Source organism: Bombyx mori, chromosome 9 (assembly GCF_030269925.1).
Source record: "Bombyx mori chromosome 9, ASM3026992v2".
NCBI lineage: Eukaryota > Metazoa > Arthropoda > Insecta > Lepidoptera > Bombycidae > Bombyx > Bombyx mori.
The window spans coordinates 8,191,766-8,211,704 of NC_085115.1; the positions used below are offsets into that span (position 1 = coordinate 8,191,766).

The 19,939-nt window shown below is 34.5% G+C and overlaps 1 protein-coding gene across 3 annotated transcripts in view; it reads right to left on the reverse strand.

Moving 5' to 3' along the window:
• The window catches only part of LOC101737337 (glutamate-gated chloride channel), a 59,830-nt gene that overhangs the window by 30,792 nt on the left and 9,099 nt on the right, over positions 1 to 19,939 (reverse strand). The window lies entirely within an intron of this gene.

A 19,939-nucleotide genomic window follows, 5' to 3' on the forward strand; every position in this document is an offset into this window, starting at 1 on the left:
TCAAGAATAGCTCCTCCGTGCTGGATTCCTTGCCCCTCCCATAAACAACAAAAACGTTAGTTTTGAGGGAGGATGGAGGGGGCTAAAACCTCTTGTACTACACCCGTGTGCAGGTGCGGTCCCCGAAAGTGACTACTGTTAGGAAGCGGAGAGTACTGTCCCGTGAAGGGCACTCAGGCCTCACAGCCGTCGGAGATCATTTATCTCTGCACCAAAATAGGGGGTTTAAGTGCTCGGCTAGCACGAACATTTTACGAACACTCGAGCGACTTCACACCCAGGTCCCCCAGGGATAATAAGACTACTTTGCGTTGCAATATAGCAAAGATGGTGGTAACCTATACCCTACCACTGGGAATTACGAATATCTATATTGTTTATTACATTTAACTACATACTAATTGCTTTATTATGGAAGTCGTTCGTAAACACAGGCGTGTATTTCTTAGATAGTACGGTATCTGCTTGCGGGGTTTAACTCCGAAATATTAGCATCGCTGGATGTGAGTACACTGGATTGACTTCCACGATAAATGAATAACACCGTGTAATAAAAATTATACCCGCAAAATTATAATTTGCGTCATTACTGGTGGGAGTCTTGTGAGTTCGCACGGTTAGGTACCACCACCCTGCCTATTTTTTCCGTAAAGCAGTTTTTTAGTTTGAAGGGCGGGCCCGCCGTTGTATTGTAAAAACGAAGACCTTAGAACTAGATGGGTGACGACATTTACGTTGTAGATGTCTATGTGCTCCTGTAACCACTTAACACCAGGTGGGCCGTGAGCTCGTCCACCCATCAAAGCGATACAAAATAGCATGGCCCATTCCATGTATATGTAACAAATACACAAATTATTATTTTTATTTGTTGTCATTTCAGTGTCTTGACAGATACGAAGAAGGCAGTAATTATATCTAAAGCAATTAACCATATTGCTTATGAACGTTCGTTCCCATGATAGTAAAAATTATTTAATATGCAAAGTCTTGGAGCAGCAAATAACATTTCAGCTAATTTTATAGCATTTGTAACCTTGTGGTATGTTGCGTGACAATTTCCATTTTCTAGCAGGGCTTAGGGTGATTTAGATATTTTTGTAGTAAAACCTTCAAGAGCAGTGATGTCTTGAACAAGTTTTCAAGTAATTCCTTTAAATTTAATATAGAAAGACTTTTTTAATGGTATCCTCTTTACAAGAAATGAAAATAAATAACATAAATCAATTAAGATCAAGGAATGATTTGATTCGAGCCCTACACCCTAGCAGAGGGTAATAGGAAAGAAAGAAAGAAAGAAAGAAGAAGAATTAAGATCAAGATTCCTCAACAGAGTGTATTATTAGGGTATTAACAGAAATCTCCGATTGATGAATAAAGTTTTGAATACACATGGACGTGAGATCATCATCTCGTTATAGAAACATTGAAGGAATTAGGAGTCAATTGGAGGATCAGTCTTTAACAGATCATGATAGCATGGTGGATGCTACTGATTGGCTTAGTCGACGATCATTTATAGTCAATTAGTTCATCCGGTCAGTGGTTGAATAGTGTAAGTTTACACGAGTAATTACATAAACTTCACAAGAAAGTTCAGTTTGTTTAGAAACAATTAATGGGACACAGGTGAGTTTTTCTTTAAATTAATTTAAGTGTACACTTTTCGAATCTCGCCTAAATTGAACAACGTTAAATGTGACGTCATTTGGGGTCAAAATGTACGACGAGCTAACCATAAACCACAACAATTCGGAAAAATCTATAATATCACGCTTAATAACATAATAAATAATCTATATTACTATAAATAAAAATCAACGTAGGTTTGTTCTTTCTGCTTTCTGTAACTTGGTGCAGTTGGTACTCGACGGAAGATGGGCGTGAGTAGTTTCAAGAATTAATGTTTTTTTTATAAAATTAGTGATAGTTACTGCGAATTGTGTGTGAAAGAATGAAAGTGACTGAATGAGTTAGTGTTATCACATATTGTACATTCTTAGATTAACGCGAAGCTTACTTTCGTTTGAGCTATTTTAACATTATCATTTTTGTACTTTAATGATTATAATACAGTATAATAATAATATGGTACCACACTTACTAACTAATCTGACAATTATCTTGAATGATAGGTACTGGAAGGTATAAAGGTATACTCAGTTCTTTACTTTTTTCTTTCTTGGCAGTAGTTCTGAAACGATACTGATTTTAATGATTTCAAAATTATAAAAAAATTGGAAAAGTGAAACTGGGGAATATCCAATTAAGATTGAGTAAAAGATCAAACAGAGGTTTTCAGAGGTCGATAATCAGAAAATGTAAAATTTCATGCCTTTGTCTTCTATACCACACGAGGCTTATACTTATAAGAATACATTTAATATCAGCTTTGGTAACGTCGCACGTGAATTTATCAAAGTGAAACGGCTTTCTACTCGTACTTTGCGTAAAACGTAGGAACCTTGAGGCGAAATACAATTTTCAGTACTGTTTTCCTTGTTCGTTCCAAACACGTTAGGTGAAGCTCTTGTTATTTTGTTTGTTTATATATGTATGTATATGGCAAAACAGCGCATTTAAATCGTATTGAGCAAGGCAAACATTTTAGGTATTTAGTAAAGATTGGTTTCTTACTTCGTTTTACTTATATCAGTCCTTTGGTTTGGAATTTATTATTTTTATTCGATCATAATTGTATATCTTTTTTGTTCATGGTATTATTGAATTTTATTGTTGTCACATTTTTTAATAAAAGAAAGTAACAATAATCTGGAAAGTCACAGAACTTTCGGGATCAATAGACCAAGTACCACAATAGACGAAAAATCGTCCAGACTCGGTTAGCGGGATGGATCTACACTATGTCCGCTGTTTTGTGCACATCAGCTTGGATTTTCTGTGAAATAAATACCTTTTGTTTATGAAATTCTTTACAGAAATAGCATGTCAAACTGTTTGTCGCTCATAAATGTCATACAGAAAAGTTCGATCCAAGTTCGTTGACCGCAACAATATCGCGAACCTTGTATACTACAACATTTATCGTCTAGTTCATCCACTATCGATCTGTGTACCACGAAAAACCAGCTGGCTGCTATTCTTATGTTTTAGACAGCATTTTTGTCCTTTGCATTTTTTTATTAGTACCTACTAAGATTCGTCAAGTTTCTAAATTATATTTGTGTAATTCAAATCATTTAGGTATATTTAAATACCGTGGTATAAAAATAGGTGGGTGTAATAGATGAGCAATAGATACTTGTCAGTGTGGGTCCATGGCGGGCGATACTTGACTTCGTTGAGAGATGCGAGTGAACGATATAGCTGATGCGGGTGGTTTAGCATGATGCTAAGCCCTTAGGTCAGGATAGGGATGTGCCGCAATATTGACCTCTGCTGTTCTTTAGGTCCCCCATATGCTGTTTTGTGCACTGACATGAGGAGAGATCCTAGATGACGCCTCGAAAGAGCAATGACCACACGCCCCAACTTGTTGTGACCCAGATGGGTATTCCGGGGACACGAGTCGCCAGCGCCGTCTAGACGGGCTTCGATTATACACCGACCGAAGGGTTACAATGTGGCGGGAACGTCCACAGATTATGCTTTCCATAACGTAGCTGGCAGCACCTGGCTCAAACCCTTGCCTGCTTTAAATAAAGTTATCTTGAGGCTCATCTTTCAGTCTCAGACACGGCAGCGAGTTTCTGAGCGACAGGGGGTTAATAGTTAGTTCAACTTTTACTGTCCACGACGCGTACGTGGAATTCCTCCAATTTGACTTATTACTTAAAGTTTCAAAAGAATCTTCACAATTTATTATAAGCGATTAGGGTCAAATGATTTTAACGCAAGCTATCAACCACGGCTGATGCTACGATTGTGAAATTATTTTAAAATATATTTTTCCATCAAAATAATATTAATGTTTTTAAGCTATTTCCCTAGTCTCGTCTAACAGAAAATAGTAAATCAACTACTGTCTATTAAAGCTAAACTATCTAGTTATTTAATAAGAATGAGACAGATCCCATATCTCTGTGAGTATCAGGTATATCGGATGCTGTGTTACAGACATCTATCTAATTAATGTGTATCTGTGTAAATTAAGTGGTGTACTCATATAATATAACAATGTAATGTGGTTACCTAAAGTGGAGATTCTGAAAAGCTTTTGAACATGATGCTTTTTTTCAAAATTGAAGCGAAATGTTGATTATTGCTTCTGTGTTTATGTAGGAAATTAATTTCCATTGCAATAGACTAAGATTATTCTTGTTTATTACTTATTATTAAATTGTAAACAGCTATATATTCTTATGTGGTAAAGTCATATGACTGGCATCTGTTTCTAAAAATACAAAGACAATACTGTTAAGTACCTCTATTAGTAGTTAATAAAAACTCTAGTGTTATCAATATTTTATTAGAAACATTGTTTTTCTTGCTTTATAAGACAAAAAAAAAGTGAAAATGCAATGAATAAAATATGCAATTTTGCTTACTTTCTCCCATTTAATTACATTCAAAATTCAATTTGACAAAAAACGTTTATACTATACTGTTATCATTTATTTCGAGAAAGCACAAAGTCCGTTATATTCTTGGGAAGCCAACGAGCCCTTTAGGTTGAGAGCTTGCTTAAAAGGCGTCTTATCTTCGCACAAAAGAGCTTTCACTGTGAAGGTTTTGTTAGTTCTACTTTTGCACTCACGCTTGCAAAATGCCAAGTTTGAATTGTGAAAAGTTTCTTGTTTATCTCAAATTACCAAATAATAGGACGTTTAATAATAAATATGGAACGAGGAAATTAGGTAACATGTTTGAAGTTTTAGTTTTTGTTTTCTTTAAAAAGAAGCGAAAAGTAATTGGACCAAATGTATTTCATATTCCGAACTGGAATTAAAATTATTCGGTCGATTTGTATTCCCTGAAATTCTTGATCTTATCTTTTAGGTAGAAATTGTTCACTGTGAAAGTCGAATCGAGTCAAGTGAATCTGGACCGTGGACCGTCTTATAGGTACGAATGAGTTACGCCACACGGGAACCTGTTTCATGTTAAAGAATTTTTCTAATAAAACATAGGTTATTACGACCTTTTTTGTTTTTAGCAATTATTTCACTAAGGCTAACTAACATCTGCAATTTGGCGCTAATGCTATTTAAAAAATAGCCTAGCATTTATAAATTTTGAACAACAGCAATTCAAGCTAATAAAAACATGCTAATCGATAAAAGACAAAGATGAAGATAGCCTTTATCAACAATCTAAAAAATCTAAGTTACATTTTTCTTTAGATCTATTTTACGATTCTACAATTGTGTGAACAAAACTGCATTTCAGTAATTTGTACACGCTAATTAGCAAAATGTCTCTTAAATAATAACTATAATAGACTTTTCAAACCAATGAACCAGTAACGCGTATGAGTGTCTAATGTTCACTATCTTTTGTAAGTTAATAAAAAAATACAGAATTTATCAGGGGAAGTCATCCATCACACGTGTATCAGCTACGTCAAACATCGTATCATAATCCCGCGGGAGACTATCTTTATTAAACGAAAATTTATGAGACTCTGATATATAAATATGGTCCTTAAGAAAGTAATTTTCCTTTGATGTTTCAATTTTTATAATTTAATTAAAATATAATAATTATCATTTCTGTTTTTAAGGGGTTTTATTTTTGTATTGTACAATATGTATTTTGCACTCAGGCAGTATTTTAATACATATGTATGCATATGTTGGAAGCGGGATGAGAGTTAAAGATAAGTTAAATTGAATCATATCTTTGCGACATTTTGTTTTGCCCATGTACCAAAACTGTATTTATCAATCTGCAGCCAAAGGAAACGACGCACATCCGTTACTAATCCTTTTTTTTTTGTGAATAATAGGTTGGGGAAAAGTATATTCGCATTTTTTTTAAAAATTCACAATATTTTTTAATATAGTTAATTTACATTTAACTAAAGTATGTAGGTACCATTTTGTTCAATAACTTTTTGCCATCTTGTAGGTAGATGATAGCATTGCTATAGAAATTTTGGGGCTTCTGATCAAAATACCGCGACAGTTGGTTTTGTCGGTCCTCTCGTGATGTTAACCTGACACTGCCTAAAGAATTCTGAAGAGACTGAAACAGGTGAAAATCTGAAGGTGCAAGGTCAGGACTATACGGCGGATGCATTAACACCTCTCAGCCAAGCTCTCTTAATTTTTGCTGAGTTATCATGATGAAAAACCACACCCCTTCCGTTGATGAATTCCGGCCGCTTTCTCTCAATGTCTTGCTTTACTCTCAGCAGTTGTTTGTAGTAGAGTACAGAATCGATGCAGCTCATAATGAATAATGCCCTTCCAATCCCACCACACATACAGCATCACCTTGTTGCGAGTTAACCCGGGTTTCGCCATAGTCTGTGAAACCTGACCGGCCTTTGACCACGACCTTTTTTGCACGTTCTTGTCGTATATGATCCACTTTTCATCACCAGTTATCAGCTTCTTCAAAAATGGTTCGGTTTCATTGCGTCGTAATAAAGAATCACAAATGAGTACACGGTTCATTAGGTTTCTTTCTGTGAGCTCACGAGGTACCCAAATATCGAGCTTTTTTGTGTACCTACTCAGTTTTTTTCAAATGCGCCAAACCTGTTTTGTGATCAATTCCCAGTTCTTCAGCTACGTTGTAACTACTGGTACGCCGATCTTGCTTTACTTTTTAAAAACGGCATCCATTTTCTCCGTAATAGGCCGACCAAAGCGACGTGCATCTTTGACTTCAAAATTTCAGAATTGAAAACGCGTAAACCAAAGTTGTACTACTCTCACAGACACTGCACTAGGTCCATAAACATTGCAAATTTTTTTCGCGGCTTGCGTTGCAATTTTCCTTTTTTCGTAGTAAAGTTTTAAAATGTATCGAATTTCTTCATTAGATTCGCTCATCTTGACAGTACGAAAAATAAATAAAAATCACACAGTTTTCTAACGTGAATTTGGAATTATCTTCATTTAAAATTTAAACTTGAATGATACCAAAACCAGCCAGATACAAATAGTAGATTTTATTACAAGTGCATACATACTATAATGCGAAAAGACTTTTTCCCCAACCTATTATGTCGTTTTGGTGGTCCGGAGGCCTTTCTAGTTTCACTTGGATAGGTGCGCGAGCCCGTGCTCAGTCCGATTTCTTCTTTATTCTTCTTCTCTTAAAATAAATAACAAATCTAAGTTAGAATGTAGCTAAAGATAAAAATACCCAAAGAAAATAATTATTCAAAATCATTTTCAACGACTTTATTGTAGTCTCTTGAAGGTTATTCATCAAACTCTTCTGGTTTCCGAAGCATAATCACCATTTAAAAGAAAGATTTTAAATAACTGCTTTAAACATTCTTTTTTTGTGAATGTATTTAATATAATAGTATATTTGTTTTTACATAATACTTTAAAGTATACTACTACATTTTGTAGATTTATTGTATGAACCAGCGGACGAGTTATTTGATGGCGAGCAAGCGTACCTATTTGTCGTTTATTCAATAACACAACTTTTAGGGTATATTAGAAACATTCCCAAAAAAAAAGACTAGTCTAGTTATAGCTTTACCTTTTATATACATAGCTTTATATACAAAATTCGTAAAATTTAAATATCTAAACTCATACATATTTATGCATCTCTTAGAAAACAAATATAATGTCAAGTAATAAGAGCTGTAAAAATAAAGAGAAATTCACAGAAAGAAGGTCGGTAGAGGTTTAAAGGACAAAGGCAAAGCGTACAATATTGCCAAGTTTGTTAGGGACAGAGATGTCATTCAGCGCGTTTTAATCGGCGACTTTTTGAAAGAAATGAATGCTATATTTAATTTTGTAAAAGAAAGGTTCCGTTCACATTTTTGTTTCATTTTATTTTTCAACCTGTGTCTTGTTTTAATGACTTCTGCATAGCGAATACACAGCATGTATGTATCTATATCTTTCTTTGAATTGTACTACATTCTGATCGTCCTTAGGCGCCGCCTTGGATCGATAAGTCAAGATAAGGATTTGTGGGAAGATATTAAGCCGAGAAATAAGGTGGTGATTCCAATACCGCAAACAGTTATGAATAACAATCGTTAAGTATATGTAGTAATTGGTATAATTATAAATATCAATTTATCTCATTTCTTGTTATGGTATTCAACACCAATATACGTACGATATTGATTTGAAACTTCTTAGTTTATTTCTACTGAATCGAGCGACGGTAACCACTTACCATCAGGTGGGTCGTATGCTCGTCTGCCTACAAAGGAAAAAAAAAATAGTAATATACTTTTATGGGACTTGTATTTTCTGGAAAAGTCACAATCCTACCAATAAACTGATTGACTTTTACCTATTGATATTTATTAGATTTTTTTCAGTTTTTAGTTCAAAAATTAATATATAAATTTAATTTTATCTTTTATTTTAAATAAAGTTCATTATCTAAACCAATCATACGTTCATTTAAAAACTTTCCAAGAACACAGAAAATACGAAAAGCTGCGAAAAAATTCCCGCATCGAAAAGAACGTGATTCGTTAAAGGCTGAACCCAATATTTTAGGTTACACTATAAATGTTACGTTATTTTGTACGTACTGAAGGTGTATTATTGTGGTGAGATATACTGTGTATTGAGTCTGTATCTACCCAATTAGGTTCGAACCCAACCACCGAACTTGATGAGCACGTGAAGCAGGGAATTATATAAATTCGCACTGTTAGAATGAAATACCTTCCATATTATTTTACTTATCTTCGTTTTGTATTATTTTCTCTATAACCTCAAAATTTTCGAAATTGTTTTATCACAACGACATGATTCTATATTATGTTCACACATGTTCTGCTCTCATTATAATATATAAATCTTTAATCATACTATCGTTACTCTTTTTACCGTTTTCGCTTTTTAATCTAACACTACTACTTTGGTTCTGTTAAAAAACTATTTAAGTTTTTGATCGTTTAAGAATAATTTAACCTTGAACTAAATTCAAAAGGTTGGGTTACACCTTTAATCGATCGTGGGACGTGGCTCTATAAGGTCATAGCGAAAGCGGTCGATTTCGAAACTAGGCACGGACTTTGCTTTAAATAATTAAAATAAGTGCAAAGAGTCTCGGAAAGCAGTATAAGTTTTACATTTGTGGGTAAGATTACCACTAAATAAAATCAAGCTCTTGTAGTAGATTTTTAAGTGTAACTTGAATATTTACCTTATGCAATATAACTACTAAACTAAGCTTAACGAATATTATAATTTTCTGAATGAAAATAGGTATCTTCTTTCTCTTACAGTGAAATTCGAATACAGAATATTTATTCTTAGAGGTGAACAAGCTATTAATTAAATTTATGAAATAATTAACATTTAATAAATAAATTTATTAATTATTGTAAAAATCAACTATTAATTTAATTTAACTGAACTTTGATTCAGCATTCCGAACACTACAGTTTTCTTGGTCTTCTACGGTCGGTTATGAATCAATGTTTTTTATGTTCTTGAATTCTTGACTAAAAATTTTAATAGTAATTATTAGTATTAATAATAAATTAATAGTTATTACAATTCTCGAAACGAAATTGCTTATTGGTAAGAAGGCCTTCATTAATCATCATCATCGTCAGTCTTAGTCGTCTATTGGATACAGGACTCTCCCAATCTACACAACTGAGCCCAATCCTAGACTCTCTTCGTCAATTTTTTATCACTATATATTATTCTTATTTTTTTTTAATAAGAGAAACTGAGGGAGATTTTCACTTTTCTTTGAAACAGTAGGTCAGAGCATTATTTGTGCACATTAAGATATAAATATTACTATTATTTATTTTATTTATAATTTATTTCAGTTTTTGTTTTAAAACCATAACATTTTGTTAGTAGGAATTACATATAATCTATGTTAGTAACTTAAAAAATGTAACACATAACTATCATTACATACATTTTACATTATTACGTTTGTTTTTTTTCCTTCCAATTGCCTGCTGCAAAGGCTATTAATCAGCAGTCCCTCGGTCTTGCTCGATATGATTTTCAGAAGACCGTTGCCACTGTCTCTGACTCGACGCAATAACGATGCACTTCTCTTCCACGTTATTGCAAATAAGTCATCGGTGTGAGATACCGCAACCATTGTGGATGCACTACAAAGGCGCGGCAGTGACAAACATCATCAACTATTAACAAATCATTCAGATGACAACTTATGTACGAAGGGTCAACTAATCGCTAAAAGAAATCTCTTTCAGACAATTATTGAGCGCCTTAAAACATTTCAGTTAAGATGTAAGGCCGTCAGTCTTCGTAAAAATCTCTGTGTTGTCGAGAGAGAAACTAGGTTGAACCTGGTGATATATATTTTCATGAGTCATTCCATGTTTTTGCACATCTTTGTCTATACTTATTATTACATATATTGGTAAGTCACGGAAAATACAAACTTATTTATGTTCACATTATAAATTTTCATAATTCCTAATTTCTTTTGAGAACATTATAACTATATAATTATTGTGTCGATTCTGTAATTTTGATTCAATTGAAACAAGAGACTAGGCTAAAATTACATTAGTACTAATTTTTAAAATGTAATCATAAATGCATATTAGTATGTATGTATATTATATTTGTTGGATTGTATAAATGGAATTTGGAATCATTCTCTGTAAGGTGCAGCCTGTGTAGTCATCTCCAGCGCTGAACTCATAATCGTATTTCATGTCGACTTCCAAAACACAAAAATACGAATAACAGAGTAAGTCTTAATTTTCTGGCTTTCCAGTTAAAGTTGAATAAAAAAACGCATATTGTTAAAGCGAAAACGCGGCAGAGGTAGTTCCCGGGAGTGCATGAACAAACAGACGGTCTGAATAATTTATCCGGTAACGCTTTGAACGCTCTGCTGTGGACTGATGAGTTTTGCTCCTACATATGAATGTTGGATACAAATTTCCTCCCTCTCGGGAGAACACGTATTTTTTAAATGAGTCAATTAGACAGAATGACTTTCAACATGTTGCACGTAGCTGCTAATTGGTTTTATTTCGACCTACATTTCTCGACTCTTATGAATTCGTTTAAAATATTATCGTACGGTTTACTACTCGGGTTAAGCACATACAAATATGTTACATTCGTTTTGAAGCAGAAGAAAAAATATTTTCACAGCTTCATACATTATTTACAAAGAAAATGAAGGAACGGAATTACGTATCCCAAAGCAAGCATTATTATTGTACGTGACTATTCAACTAAATTGATAGCTTTGTCTGAGAGAAATAAAAACTAATTCGTCTAGAGTAGGTAAACAATCGGACACGTAATTAGGAGCCTATGAGTAATCAGCTGTATTTGTATCGTAAAGCCTTTTAATGTTTTCAAATGTAAATAAACAAAAACGTAACGATTCCGAGAAAATGGCCGAGAAGTGTGTTTTGAAACTCAACAGCTGGTAGGCGAAAATGTAGAATGGTTCTGTATAGTTAAATAATTTATACATGTGTTTCTTTACCTTGCATTAGTCCCATTAGGCGGTCTCAGTGACCTGTCTGAGTATTTATTGAATATTGAATTAAACTAATTAAAATTAAATGATAAATATGCTTTTCCATCTGGTCTGGTCAGGACGGGATAAACAAGCTCCTGACATCAAAAAATTCACTTACAATTTAAAGTTACAAAAGACGAGCGGTTCTTTTGATTACTTTTTCTTTTATTTATTTTACTATGAATAATATGAAATGAATGTTTCAAAAACTTTAATAGTGATGCAGTTGATGTTGACAATTTTTCATTTCAGTTGAACTATTCTCACGGCTGATAGCAATAAATCTCTGCACTAGTTTACCTTTTGTCTGTCCGGTTTATAGTTCGCTGAATATTATTAACGGTTCACAGAACAAAGCTTCTGTTTTATTAGGGGCAACATTTGATAGTAGGTATGAATCAGATAGTATATATATAATACGTTTGCACCCGTGATATGATGCGCGCTGCTGTTCGTTCACATCACGGAATAGATTATTTATCTATTATTATTTATATATTATAGATTATTTATCTATTCTGTGGTTCACATGGTATTAAGTTCAGAGATTAGACGGCAAATTTTTATATTGCGTATCAATGGTAAACAGGATATTGATCTTACGAACTTGCTTTGTGAATTTTAGAGCGAGTGATGCATGATATACTGGATACAACAGAGTTTCGAAGCATAGTTCTGGAGAGGTGATCGGGCTTTAAGTCCATAATGAAAACCGTAGCATGTTGAACGTTGCCTATGGCTTCATGGCTCTCGGGAAACATCGTAAAGATCAAAGATCGTAAGAATCAGATGGTAAGTAGCATTTTGTAGGCTCCCTTTTTCTTATACGATGATATTCGTTCACGGTGAAAGACTTGTAATCTGCCGCAAAGGCTTGACTTTAGTCGAGGCAGCGGCCCCTGGCATTGCTGACGTCCATGAGCGACGGTAACCGCTTACCATTAGGTGGGCCGTATGCTCGTCTGCCTGCTCGGGCAATAAATAAAAATAATCCTTCTCAATTTCGATGCTTGAAATTGAGAAGGATTATTTTTTAAAATATTTATTTCTGTTTATATACTGTGTATACTGATCTGATTTATACTGATCATATTTTCAATTCATCTGAGTACATTTCAATTTTGAATTGACCAAACACAAGGATGTTAATTAAAGTTATGGAAACTTATTGCAGGAGACGTAGAATAAAAACAAAATGCAAGTACTATATATTTAGCAACAGTCATCATATTAAAATAGAAAAAACGACTTGAAGCTAAGAATAAATTTATTACTAACATTCATTAGTCATCGAGATCTACTCTTTTATATTCGTGTGAAAAATCATCATTTAGTCAGATGGTGCATACATACAAATAATAGTTAACTACATTGCTTTTATCAAATATCATATATTAAATAGACACAAATGAAAATCTAGTAAGATTTTTATTATAATACTCAAAACTAAAACTACAAATTATTCAAATTTGTACTCAATATAGAATATAATTTCAAAACAATGCTGTTTGTTAATCTGTTTCATGTATGTTAAAAGTTTAGATATTTATTTAAAATCACTTGAGGAGAATCTTATACAAATTAGTTTGGCTGATTCAGAAGACACGAATATACAATCCTCGAGCTAATGGCTTATAGTAAAAGATCCATATCATCTTCATTAGCTCAAATACTTTTTAACGGGTGGTAGGGTGGGTATCGTGTGACTACCACTCTACCCATTTCTGCCATGAAGCAGTAAGGTGTTTCGGTATGAAGGGTGGTGCAATCGTTGTAGTGTAAAAACTGAGACTTAAAACTTGTCTCAAGGTGAGTGGCAGCATTTACATACTTCGATAAGGTTATACGTCATGATAAGGCTATGCATCATGATAATCGCCTTATTGTTGCCGCCGCTGACTACTCCCCGAATCCTGATCACGCAGGAGCAAGTCACCGTCGTCGCCCTAGACACGTCCTTACGGATCCATCAGGTCCAATAACTCTTGCATTAGATACTTTCAGCTCTAACACTAGGAGCAGGCTGAGGAACCCCGGTAGCCGTACTCGTCGAACTCAACAATGAGGTAGACGTGCAACCTAACCCATGCATCAGCCCGCTGAGTTTCTCGCCGGATCTTCTCAGTGGGTCGCGATTCCGATCCGGTAGTAGATTCATTCACGAAGAAATTGCTCTTGAGTTGTTAGGTCTCCTTCGAAGTCGCTCGGGCAGTTGTTAGCAAATCCCACCCCTTCTGGCTGAGCCTTTGCTCGCCCACCTGTTCTGGTGAAGCTGGAAAGGCTTCCGGGCCACCAGTAACCTTTCAATCATAAAAAAGCATTTACATTGTCTATGAGCTCCGATGACCACTGAACACCAATTGGCCCGTGATCTAATAAAAAATGAAAATTTCCACCGCTAGACATAGGCGTCCCTTGAGGTCCAACGGTCCACCTGATCAGATTCATCATGGTCCAACCTTCTTAGTAACTATTCTGACACTGTTAATAACTATTTTAACTAAAATAAGTACAAAATAATAACTGTATTAACAGTGTCGTGGATTATTATTATTCGAAATTAAATCAAATTAATTACAATTAACATGCTAATGATACGACGTACTATTTGAACAGGTTAAGTGGTATTATGGGCTTTAGACAATCTCTTATCATTCCAAAAACAATTGTGCGACAAAGTTAAATATAAATATATTATAATATAATTAACCTCCACGAATAGTTTGATTTGCGCCACCACGCAACCGACTAGTACTGTGAACAATTCAGTTGTACTTGCGGTAATGCCATTTGTATCGATCCGAACATGCCTTTGTTAAACATTGCTTATTAAATTACATCCAACTTTGACATAGGGCGTTGTTTAAATTTGAGGGAGTCCATTATAGAGTCCCTTCTTTATTTCGCCGTAAAGTCGTGTTTTATGTAATTAACACCACAGTTGGAACAATATAAATTTTATTGTTGTAGCGGCATAAACAATTCTAAGTAATTATATTATATTAGTTATTTAACACATTTTAAATTATTTTTACGTTTTAAATATTTGGCGGTAAAAAAGGTCCCGTGTCACAGATTATATTCTTTTTCCCACCTCTCGTGCGTTCCGGCTTACGCATCATATTTAATAAAGGTGCGTTCTTAAACGCCACAAATTCATTAAGCCTCACACCAATTAATTTACACCAATAATGTATTTAATAGTTTCGACATGAGATTATTAGTTTCTATTGGCGTAGATCGGAGGAAGTGGTTAACCGCACACAAAATGCGATACCGTATTCTGGTTTCAAAGGCCGTATTTCCAATAACGCAGAGATTCTCATTACTTATAAGTTGTCTCTCCATCCACGTTAGGAAATACGAAAAGGTCGGCAAAAGCTGCGAGAGCTGATAGCCTGCCTTACCAATAGGTGATCAGGTGTGAACTGTAATAATTATATAGGCATATCATAGGTACCAGCGCGGCTTGAAATCTGCCTATGATTTTAGGAGCACGGTTAGTATCGCTACCGCAATACTTCGATCATTAGACTATATTATGTAATGTAACTTTAAAAAATCTGATACTACGATTTACTGGTGTTAGGATCTCTTGTGAGTCCGCACGGATAGGTACCACCGCCCTGCCTATTTCTGCCGTGAAGTAGTAATGCGTTTCGGTTTGCAGGGTAGGACAACCGTTGTAACTATACTGAGACCTTAGAACTTATATCTCAAGGCCCATTTACGTTGTAGATGCCTATGGGCTCCAGTAACCACTTAACACCAGGTGGACTGTGAGCTCGTCCACCTATCTAAGCAATAAATAAATAAAAAATCCTCTCTCGGCAGCCAAATCAAGTGGTACTACGGAAGGTTGATAATTCCTTAATAACTATCAATAAAACCTTTCTTTTTCTTTTCTATAACGTATTTTTGATAATCTACATATCTTCGTAATAGCTTGTCTTCAATTTTAACATCTCGAATAAGGCAAATCTGTTTTGTTAGTGAAGTAATGAAACTACGCAGTAGCGAGCGAAAAGAAGCCATCGTTAGTTGTAATGACATTTTATGTATGGAGATAACTCGGTCACGGGCGGCCTGGCCAAGTTGGCAAGCGGCTTGCTTTAATTATATCGATCTATCGTACGCCTTGTTTCATCTCTTTTCTTAGCCAATTTCCTGACAAAAAAAAACATGGTGGAGAGTATCTAGTTTTTGAAAATTTTACGTCAGAACAAAATTGAGCTTTCCACTTGTCTCAGAGTAGTAAATTTTCATTTGACTCTCTTGAAACCCAATAAGTAAATTGAGCTCTAATATGAAAATCGTCATTATATTTAGACAAATAGATACGAATGTAATGAATAACATCGTGTAATAAAAATCAAACCCGCAAAATTATAATTTGCGTAATCACTGGTGGTAGGACCTCTTGGGAGTCCGCACGGGTAAGTACCACCACCCCGCCTATTTCAGACGTAAAGCAGTAATGCGTTTCGGTTCGAAGGGTGGGATAGCCGTTGTAACTATACTGAGACCTTAGAACTTATATCTCGAGGTGGGTGGCGCGTTTACGTTGTAGATGTCTATGGGCCCCAGTAACCACTTAACACCAGGTGGGCTGTGAGCTCGTTTACCCATCTAAGCAATAAAAAAAAACTAAATTAATAAACTGGTGGTAGGACCTCTTGTGAGCCTGCACAGGTAGGTACCACCACTCTGCCTATTTGTTAACCTACGTTGTAGATGTCTATGGGCTCCGGTAACCACTTAGCACCAGATGGGCTGTGAGTTCGTCCACCCATCTAAGCAATAAAAAAAAGAATAACTAACAAACTGTCGTGATATAAAGGATGAAACGCCTTGTGTACTCAAATCGTTCGATGCCGGTGTTCAAATCTCGTAGCGTAGAATCAATATCTCTATTAAATCACGTACTTAGCAGTACTTACTTGGCCACCTGATTGTGAGTGGTTACCGTCGCTTATAAACGCTGACGTTTTCGTGGAGGGGAGCTCATTCCATAGCCGGATGGTATGTGGCAAAAAAGGTCTCTGGAAAAGCACAGTGGATGAAAACAGCGGTTCTAAATAGTAGATACTAAATACTCGTAGTGGAAAATATTGATCTACTCCGGTGGCGGGAGGTGTGATGCTAAAAAGGAAATGGAGCGATTAACTCAAACAACTCCTCAGAGCACTACTGTGGAGCATACAGTGCGAAGCGCAGGAAGAATTGAAGTCCCTCCATAGAGCATTACTTCCGTTAAAAAGGAAGAAATTCGTACGATAAAAAAATATCCGTAAAATTATATTTGCTAATTACTAATTCTTCAACTAATTGCCAATTACTGTACAATTTAGACATAAACTTTTCTCTCAGTCTCTGAGTGGGTGGCGACATTTACACTGCTGTGCTCTTTCATATTCCATCTATCCTCATCAGTTTGTAACAACGATATTAGACGTAATTGAATTTATTAGGTGAAAAGCGGAATTTTTATTTGATTTTTTAGTTTAACTTAAAACTATTTAAATAATCTAAAATCTCTAATTTGGATTGCGTATTTAAGAATTTATGAATAGCTTTATTCCGTAACTAATTATTCTGTTGTTGTTTGTTGTTTATCATTTTTAAGTAAGTCATTGTAATGGTATTAAATATGGATGCTAATTTTACTAATGTTTGATTTACATTTGTCAGTTTTGATAAGATAACAAAAATTAATCTAACATCAAGGTCGCACGAAGCCACTCTTTGAAGTGCTCAAACCACCAATAATCTTGTGACATTACATGTTATTAGTTTTGTTGACCGCGATGATCTAATACATGCCGTCCGAAATATTCAACAGTTTAATTACACGGAAATGAAATATTTACAAGTATTAAAAAGCTGATTGTTTTATCCTTGAATGTCAAAATAACAAAACTTATATCCATACTGGATAAGAAGCTAAATAACAAAATGTTTAACAATTATTCAAATACTTAAATTAAAATCAGTGAACTATTCTAAAATTACTGACAAAAAATATAAAGTTAATGTAAAAAAAAATATATTTGGGGGATATATGAAGCTAGTTAGAAGAAAATATTGAATCTATTTTCGTAGACTTGTCGTAAAATCGAATTCCTCAAAGGTTACTTAGCTTCTTAGTTAACGGAGGCCTAATTTATATGTAAAAGTGGCATACAGTAAGAATAGTTTGTCCTGTGTTTTGTCTTTTACATTAACATGCACCTTATACACGAATTTAAGCATGGTGTGGCTATGGAATAGTTACACTTTTTAATGATAACGTGTAAGAGTATTAACTGAAAGTAATAAATAATTTTGGAAAATGTTATATGTGAATAAAATCATAAGCTCCGGGACAAGTAAGTAAATAAAACAAGCAACTAAAAAAATATGAGTATGAATATTAATTTGGGACAACAGCCCTTGAGATTATATCCAAAGAAACTACCAAATAACTAGAAAAAAATCCATTTCCTTTATCTTCTGTATCACAAACAAAAGTTTTTATGGCCTGGTAACAAAACGTTTCAGTTAAAAAGTTTATTTATTTTTTATAAAACATAAAGATATAATATTTCAGAGAGCTTACGATGCCTCAAGCAAGGATCACCTTTTCGATCTGGTAGTTAGTGATTCTGACTACAATGCGACGGTACCTATTCATTGTGAGCGGCAGCCAGTATCTTTATGAAATATATTTCATATCTAGATGTACGCGAATTGTATTTCCAATATCCATAACACAAAAGATTTTTATAGATCGGGGACATTGAATGTGAAACATTTAAATTTAAATGGTACTTGTATAGGTGCTTTTACAGTATTGTATCAGCACATAATATTTTCAATTCTATAAATACATATATGCAAACTCCAGATTGTTCAATCACAATAATTCAAATAGATGACTCGTTGATTGTTATTTGCCTGTACAACGAGGTCACGGGTCGGGTTAAATTAAATTTGCCTACCACAATTTCAGTAGTTAGCGTACGAATGTTTATTTATTAACATTATTCATAGATTCTTCTGTTTAAATTGGGTTACTCCTGCTAGTGTAAGCAGTTTCGGGACAGTAGATTAAAGTTATTTATTCATGACAGATTCGACCTTTTTGTCCTTTAAAACATTCTATGTATTTTAGAAGACACAGTATTGGATGATTATGAGTACTTTTACGATTTAATCTCGCGTTTATTATATTCATTTTATTATTTCAGACGTTTCAAGTATTTTATAGTTTTCTTGATCGTAAACAAGTAACGTATTCTTAATATCTCCAGTGTATTTCTTAATTCTAACCCAAATATGTTTCTTAGTCTGTATTCTGTATAAGAGCCTAAATCACGATCCAACTTATAAATACCGATATCCCGCAGACGTTATACTTAACATATCTACATATCCATCCAACATCCATATTTAATACCATTACAATGACTTACTTAAAAATGATAAACAACAAACAACAACAGAATAATTAGTTACGGAATAAAGCTATTCATAAATCCTTAAATACACAATCCAAATTAGAGATTTTATGATTATTTAGTTTTAAGTTGAACTAGAAACTAAAAAATCATGTAAAAATTCCGCTTTTCACCTATTAAATTGAGTTACATCTAATGTCGTTGTTACAAACTGATGAGAATAGATGGAACATGAACGACCACAGCAGTGTAAATGTCGCCACCCACTCAGACGACGGGGCAATGCAAAGCCGCTGTCACCAAAAACATGTATTTACGGATCCTCCGTATCCATTCTCGTGCTTTTAAGCTCTTCAAGCACCAGCCACCGTTCTCGTCGAACCCAGTGAGTTTCTTGCCGGATCTTCTCAGAGGGTCGCGATTTCGATTCGGTGGTAGATTCAGCGAAGCACTGCTCTTGGTACGGCTAGTGTTAGTAAATTCTCAGGTTGAAGTAAGTTCATCCCCGTAAGTTCATCTACCAGTCTGTTGCTTGAATAACCCCTTAGGCTATAAATGATTGCGGAGGGCAAAAAAATCATAATCATTTTGGAATTGTGAGATTTTAAATATTCTCAACAGAATTTACAAAAAAAAATCGTGTACGTGTATATAACACATATAATTACGAATTTCTAGGTATTAATGTTCTTAAATTATGTAGAAACAGTCTAAGCAGACTTGATTTGATTGAGCGTTATTTTCATCAGAAAAAAGTGATGGGTTGCTCTCAGTGCGCGTTTAAAGAAGAGTTACCTACTTCAAAAAAGTTGTTAAAAAAGGGTTAACAGTGCGTTTCCAAAGATCTTTTTTGCCACGTACCATCCGGCTTTGGAATGAACTCCCCT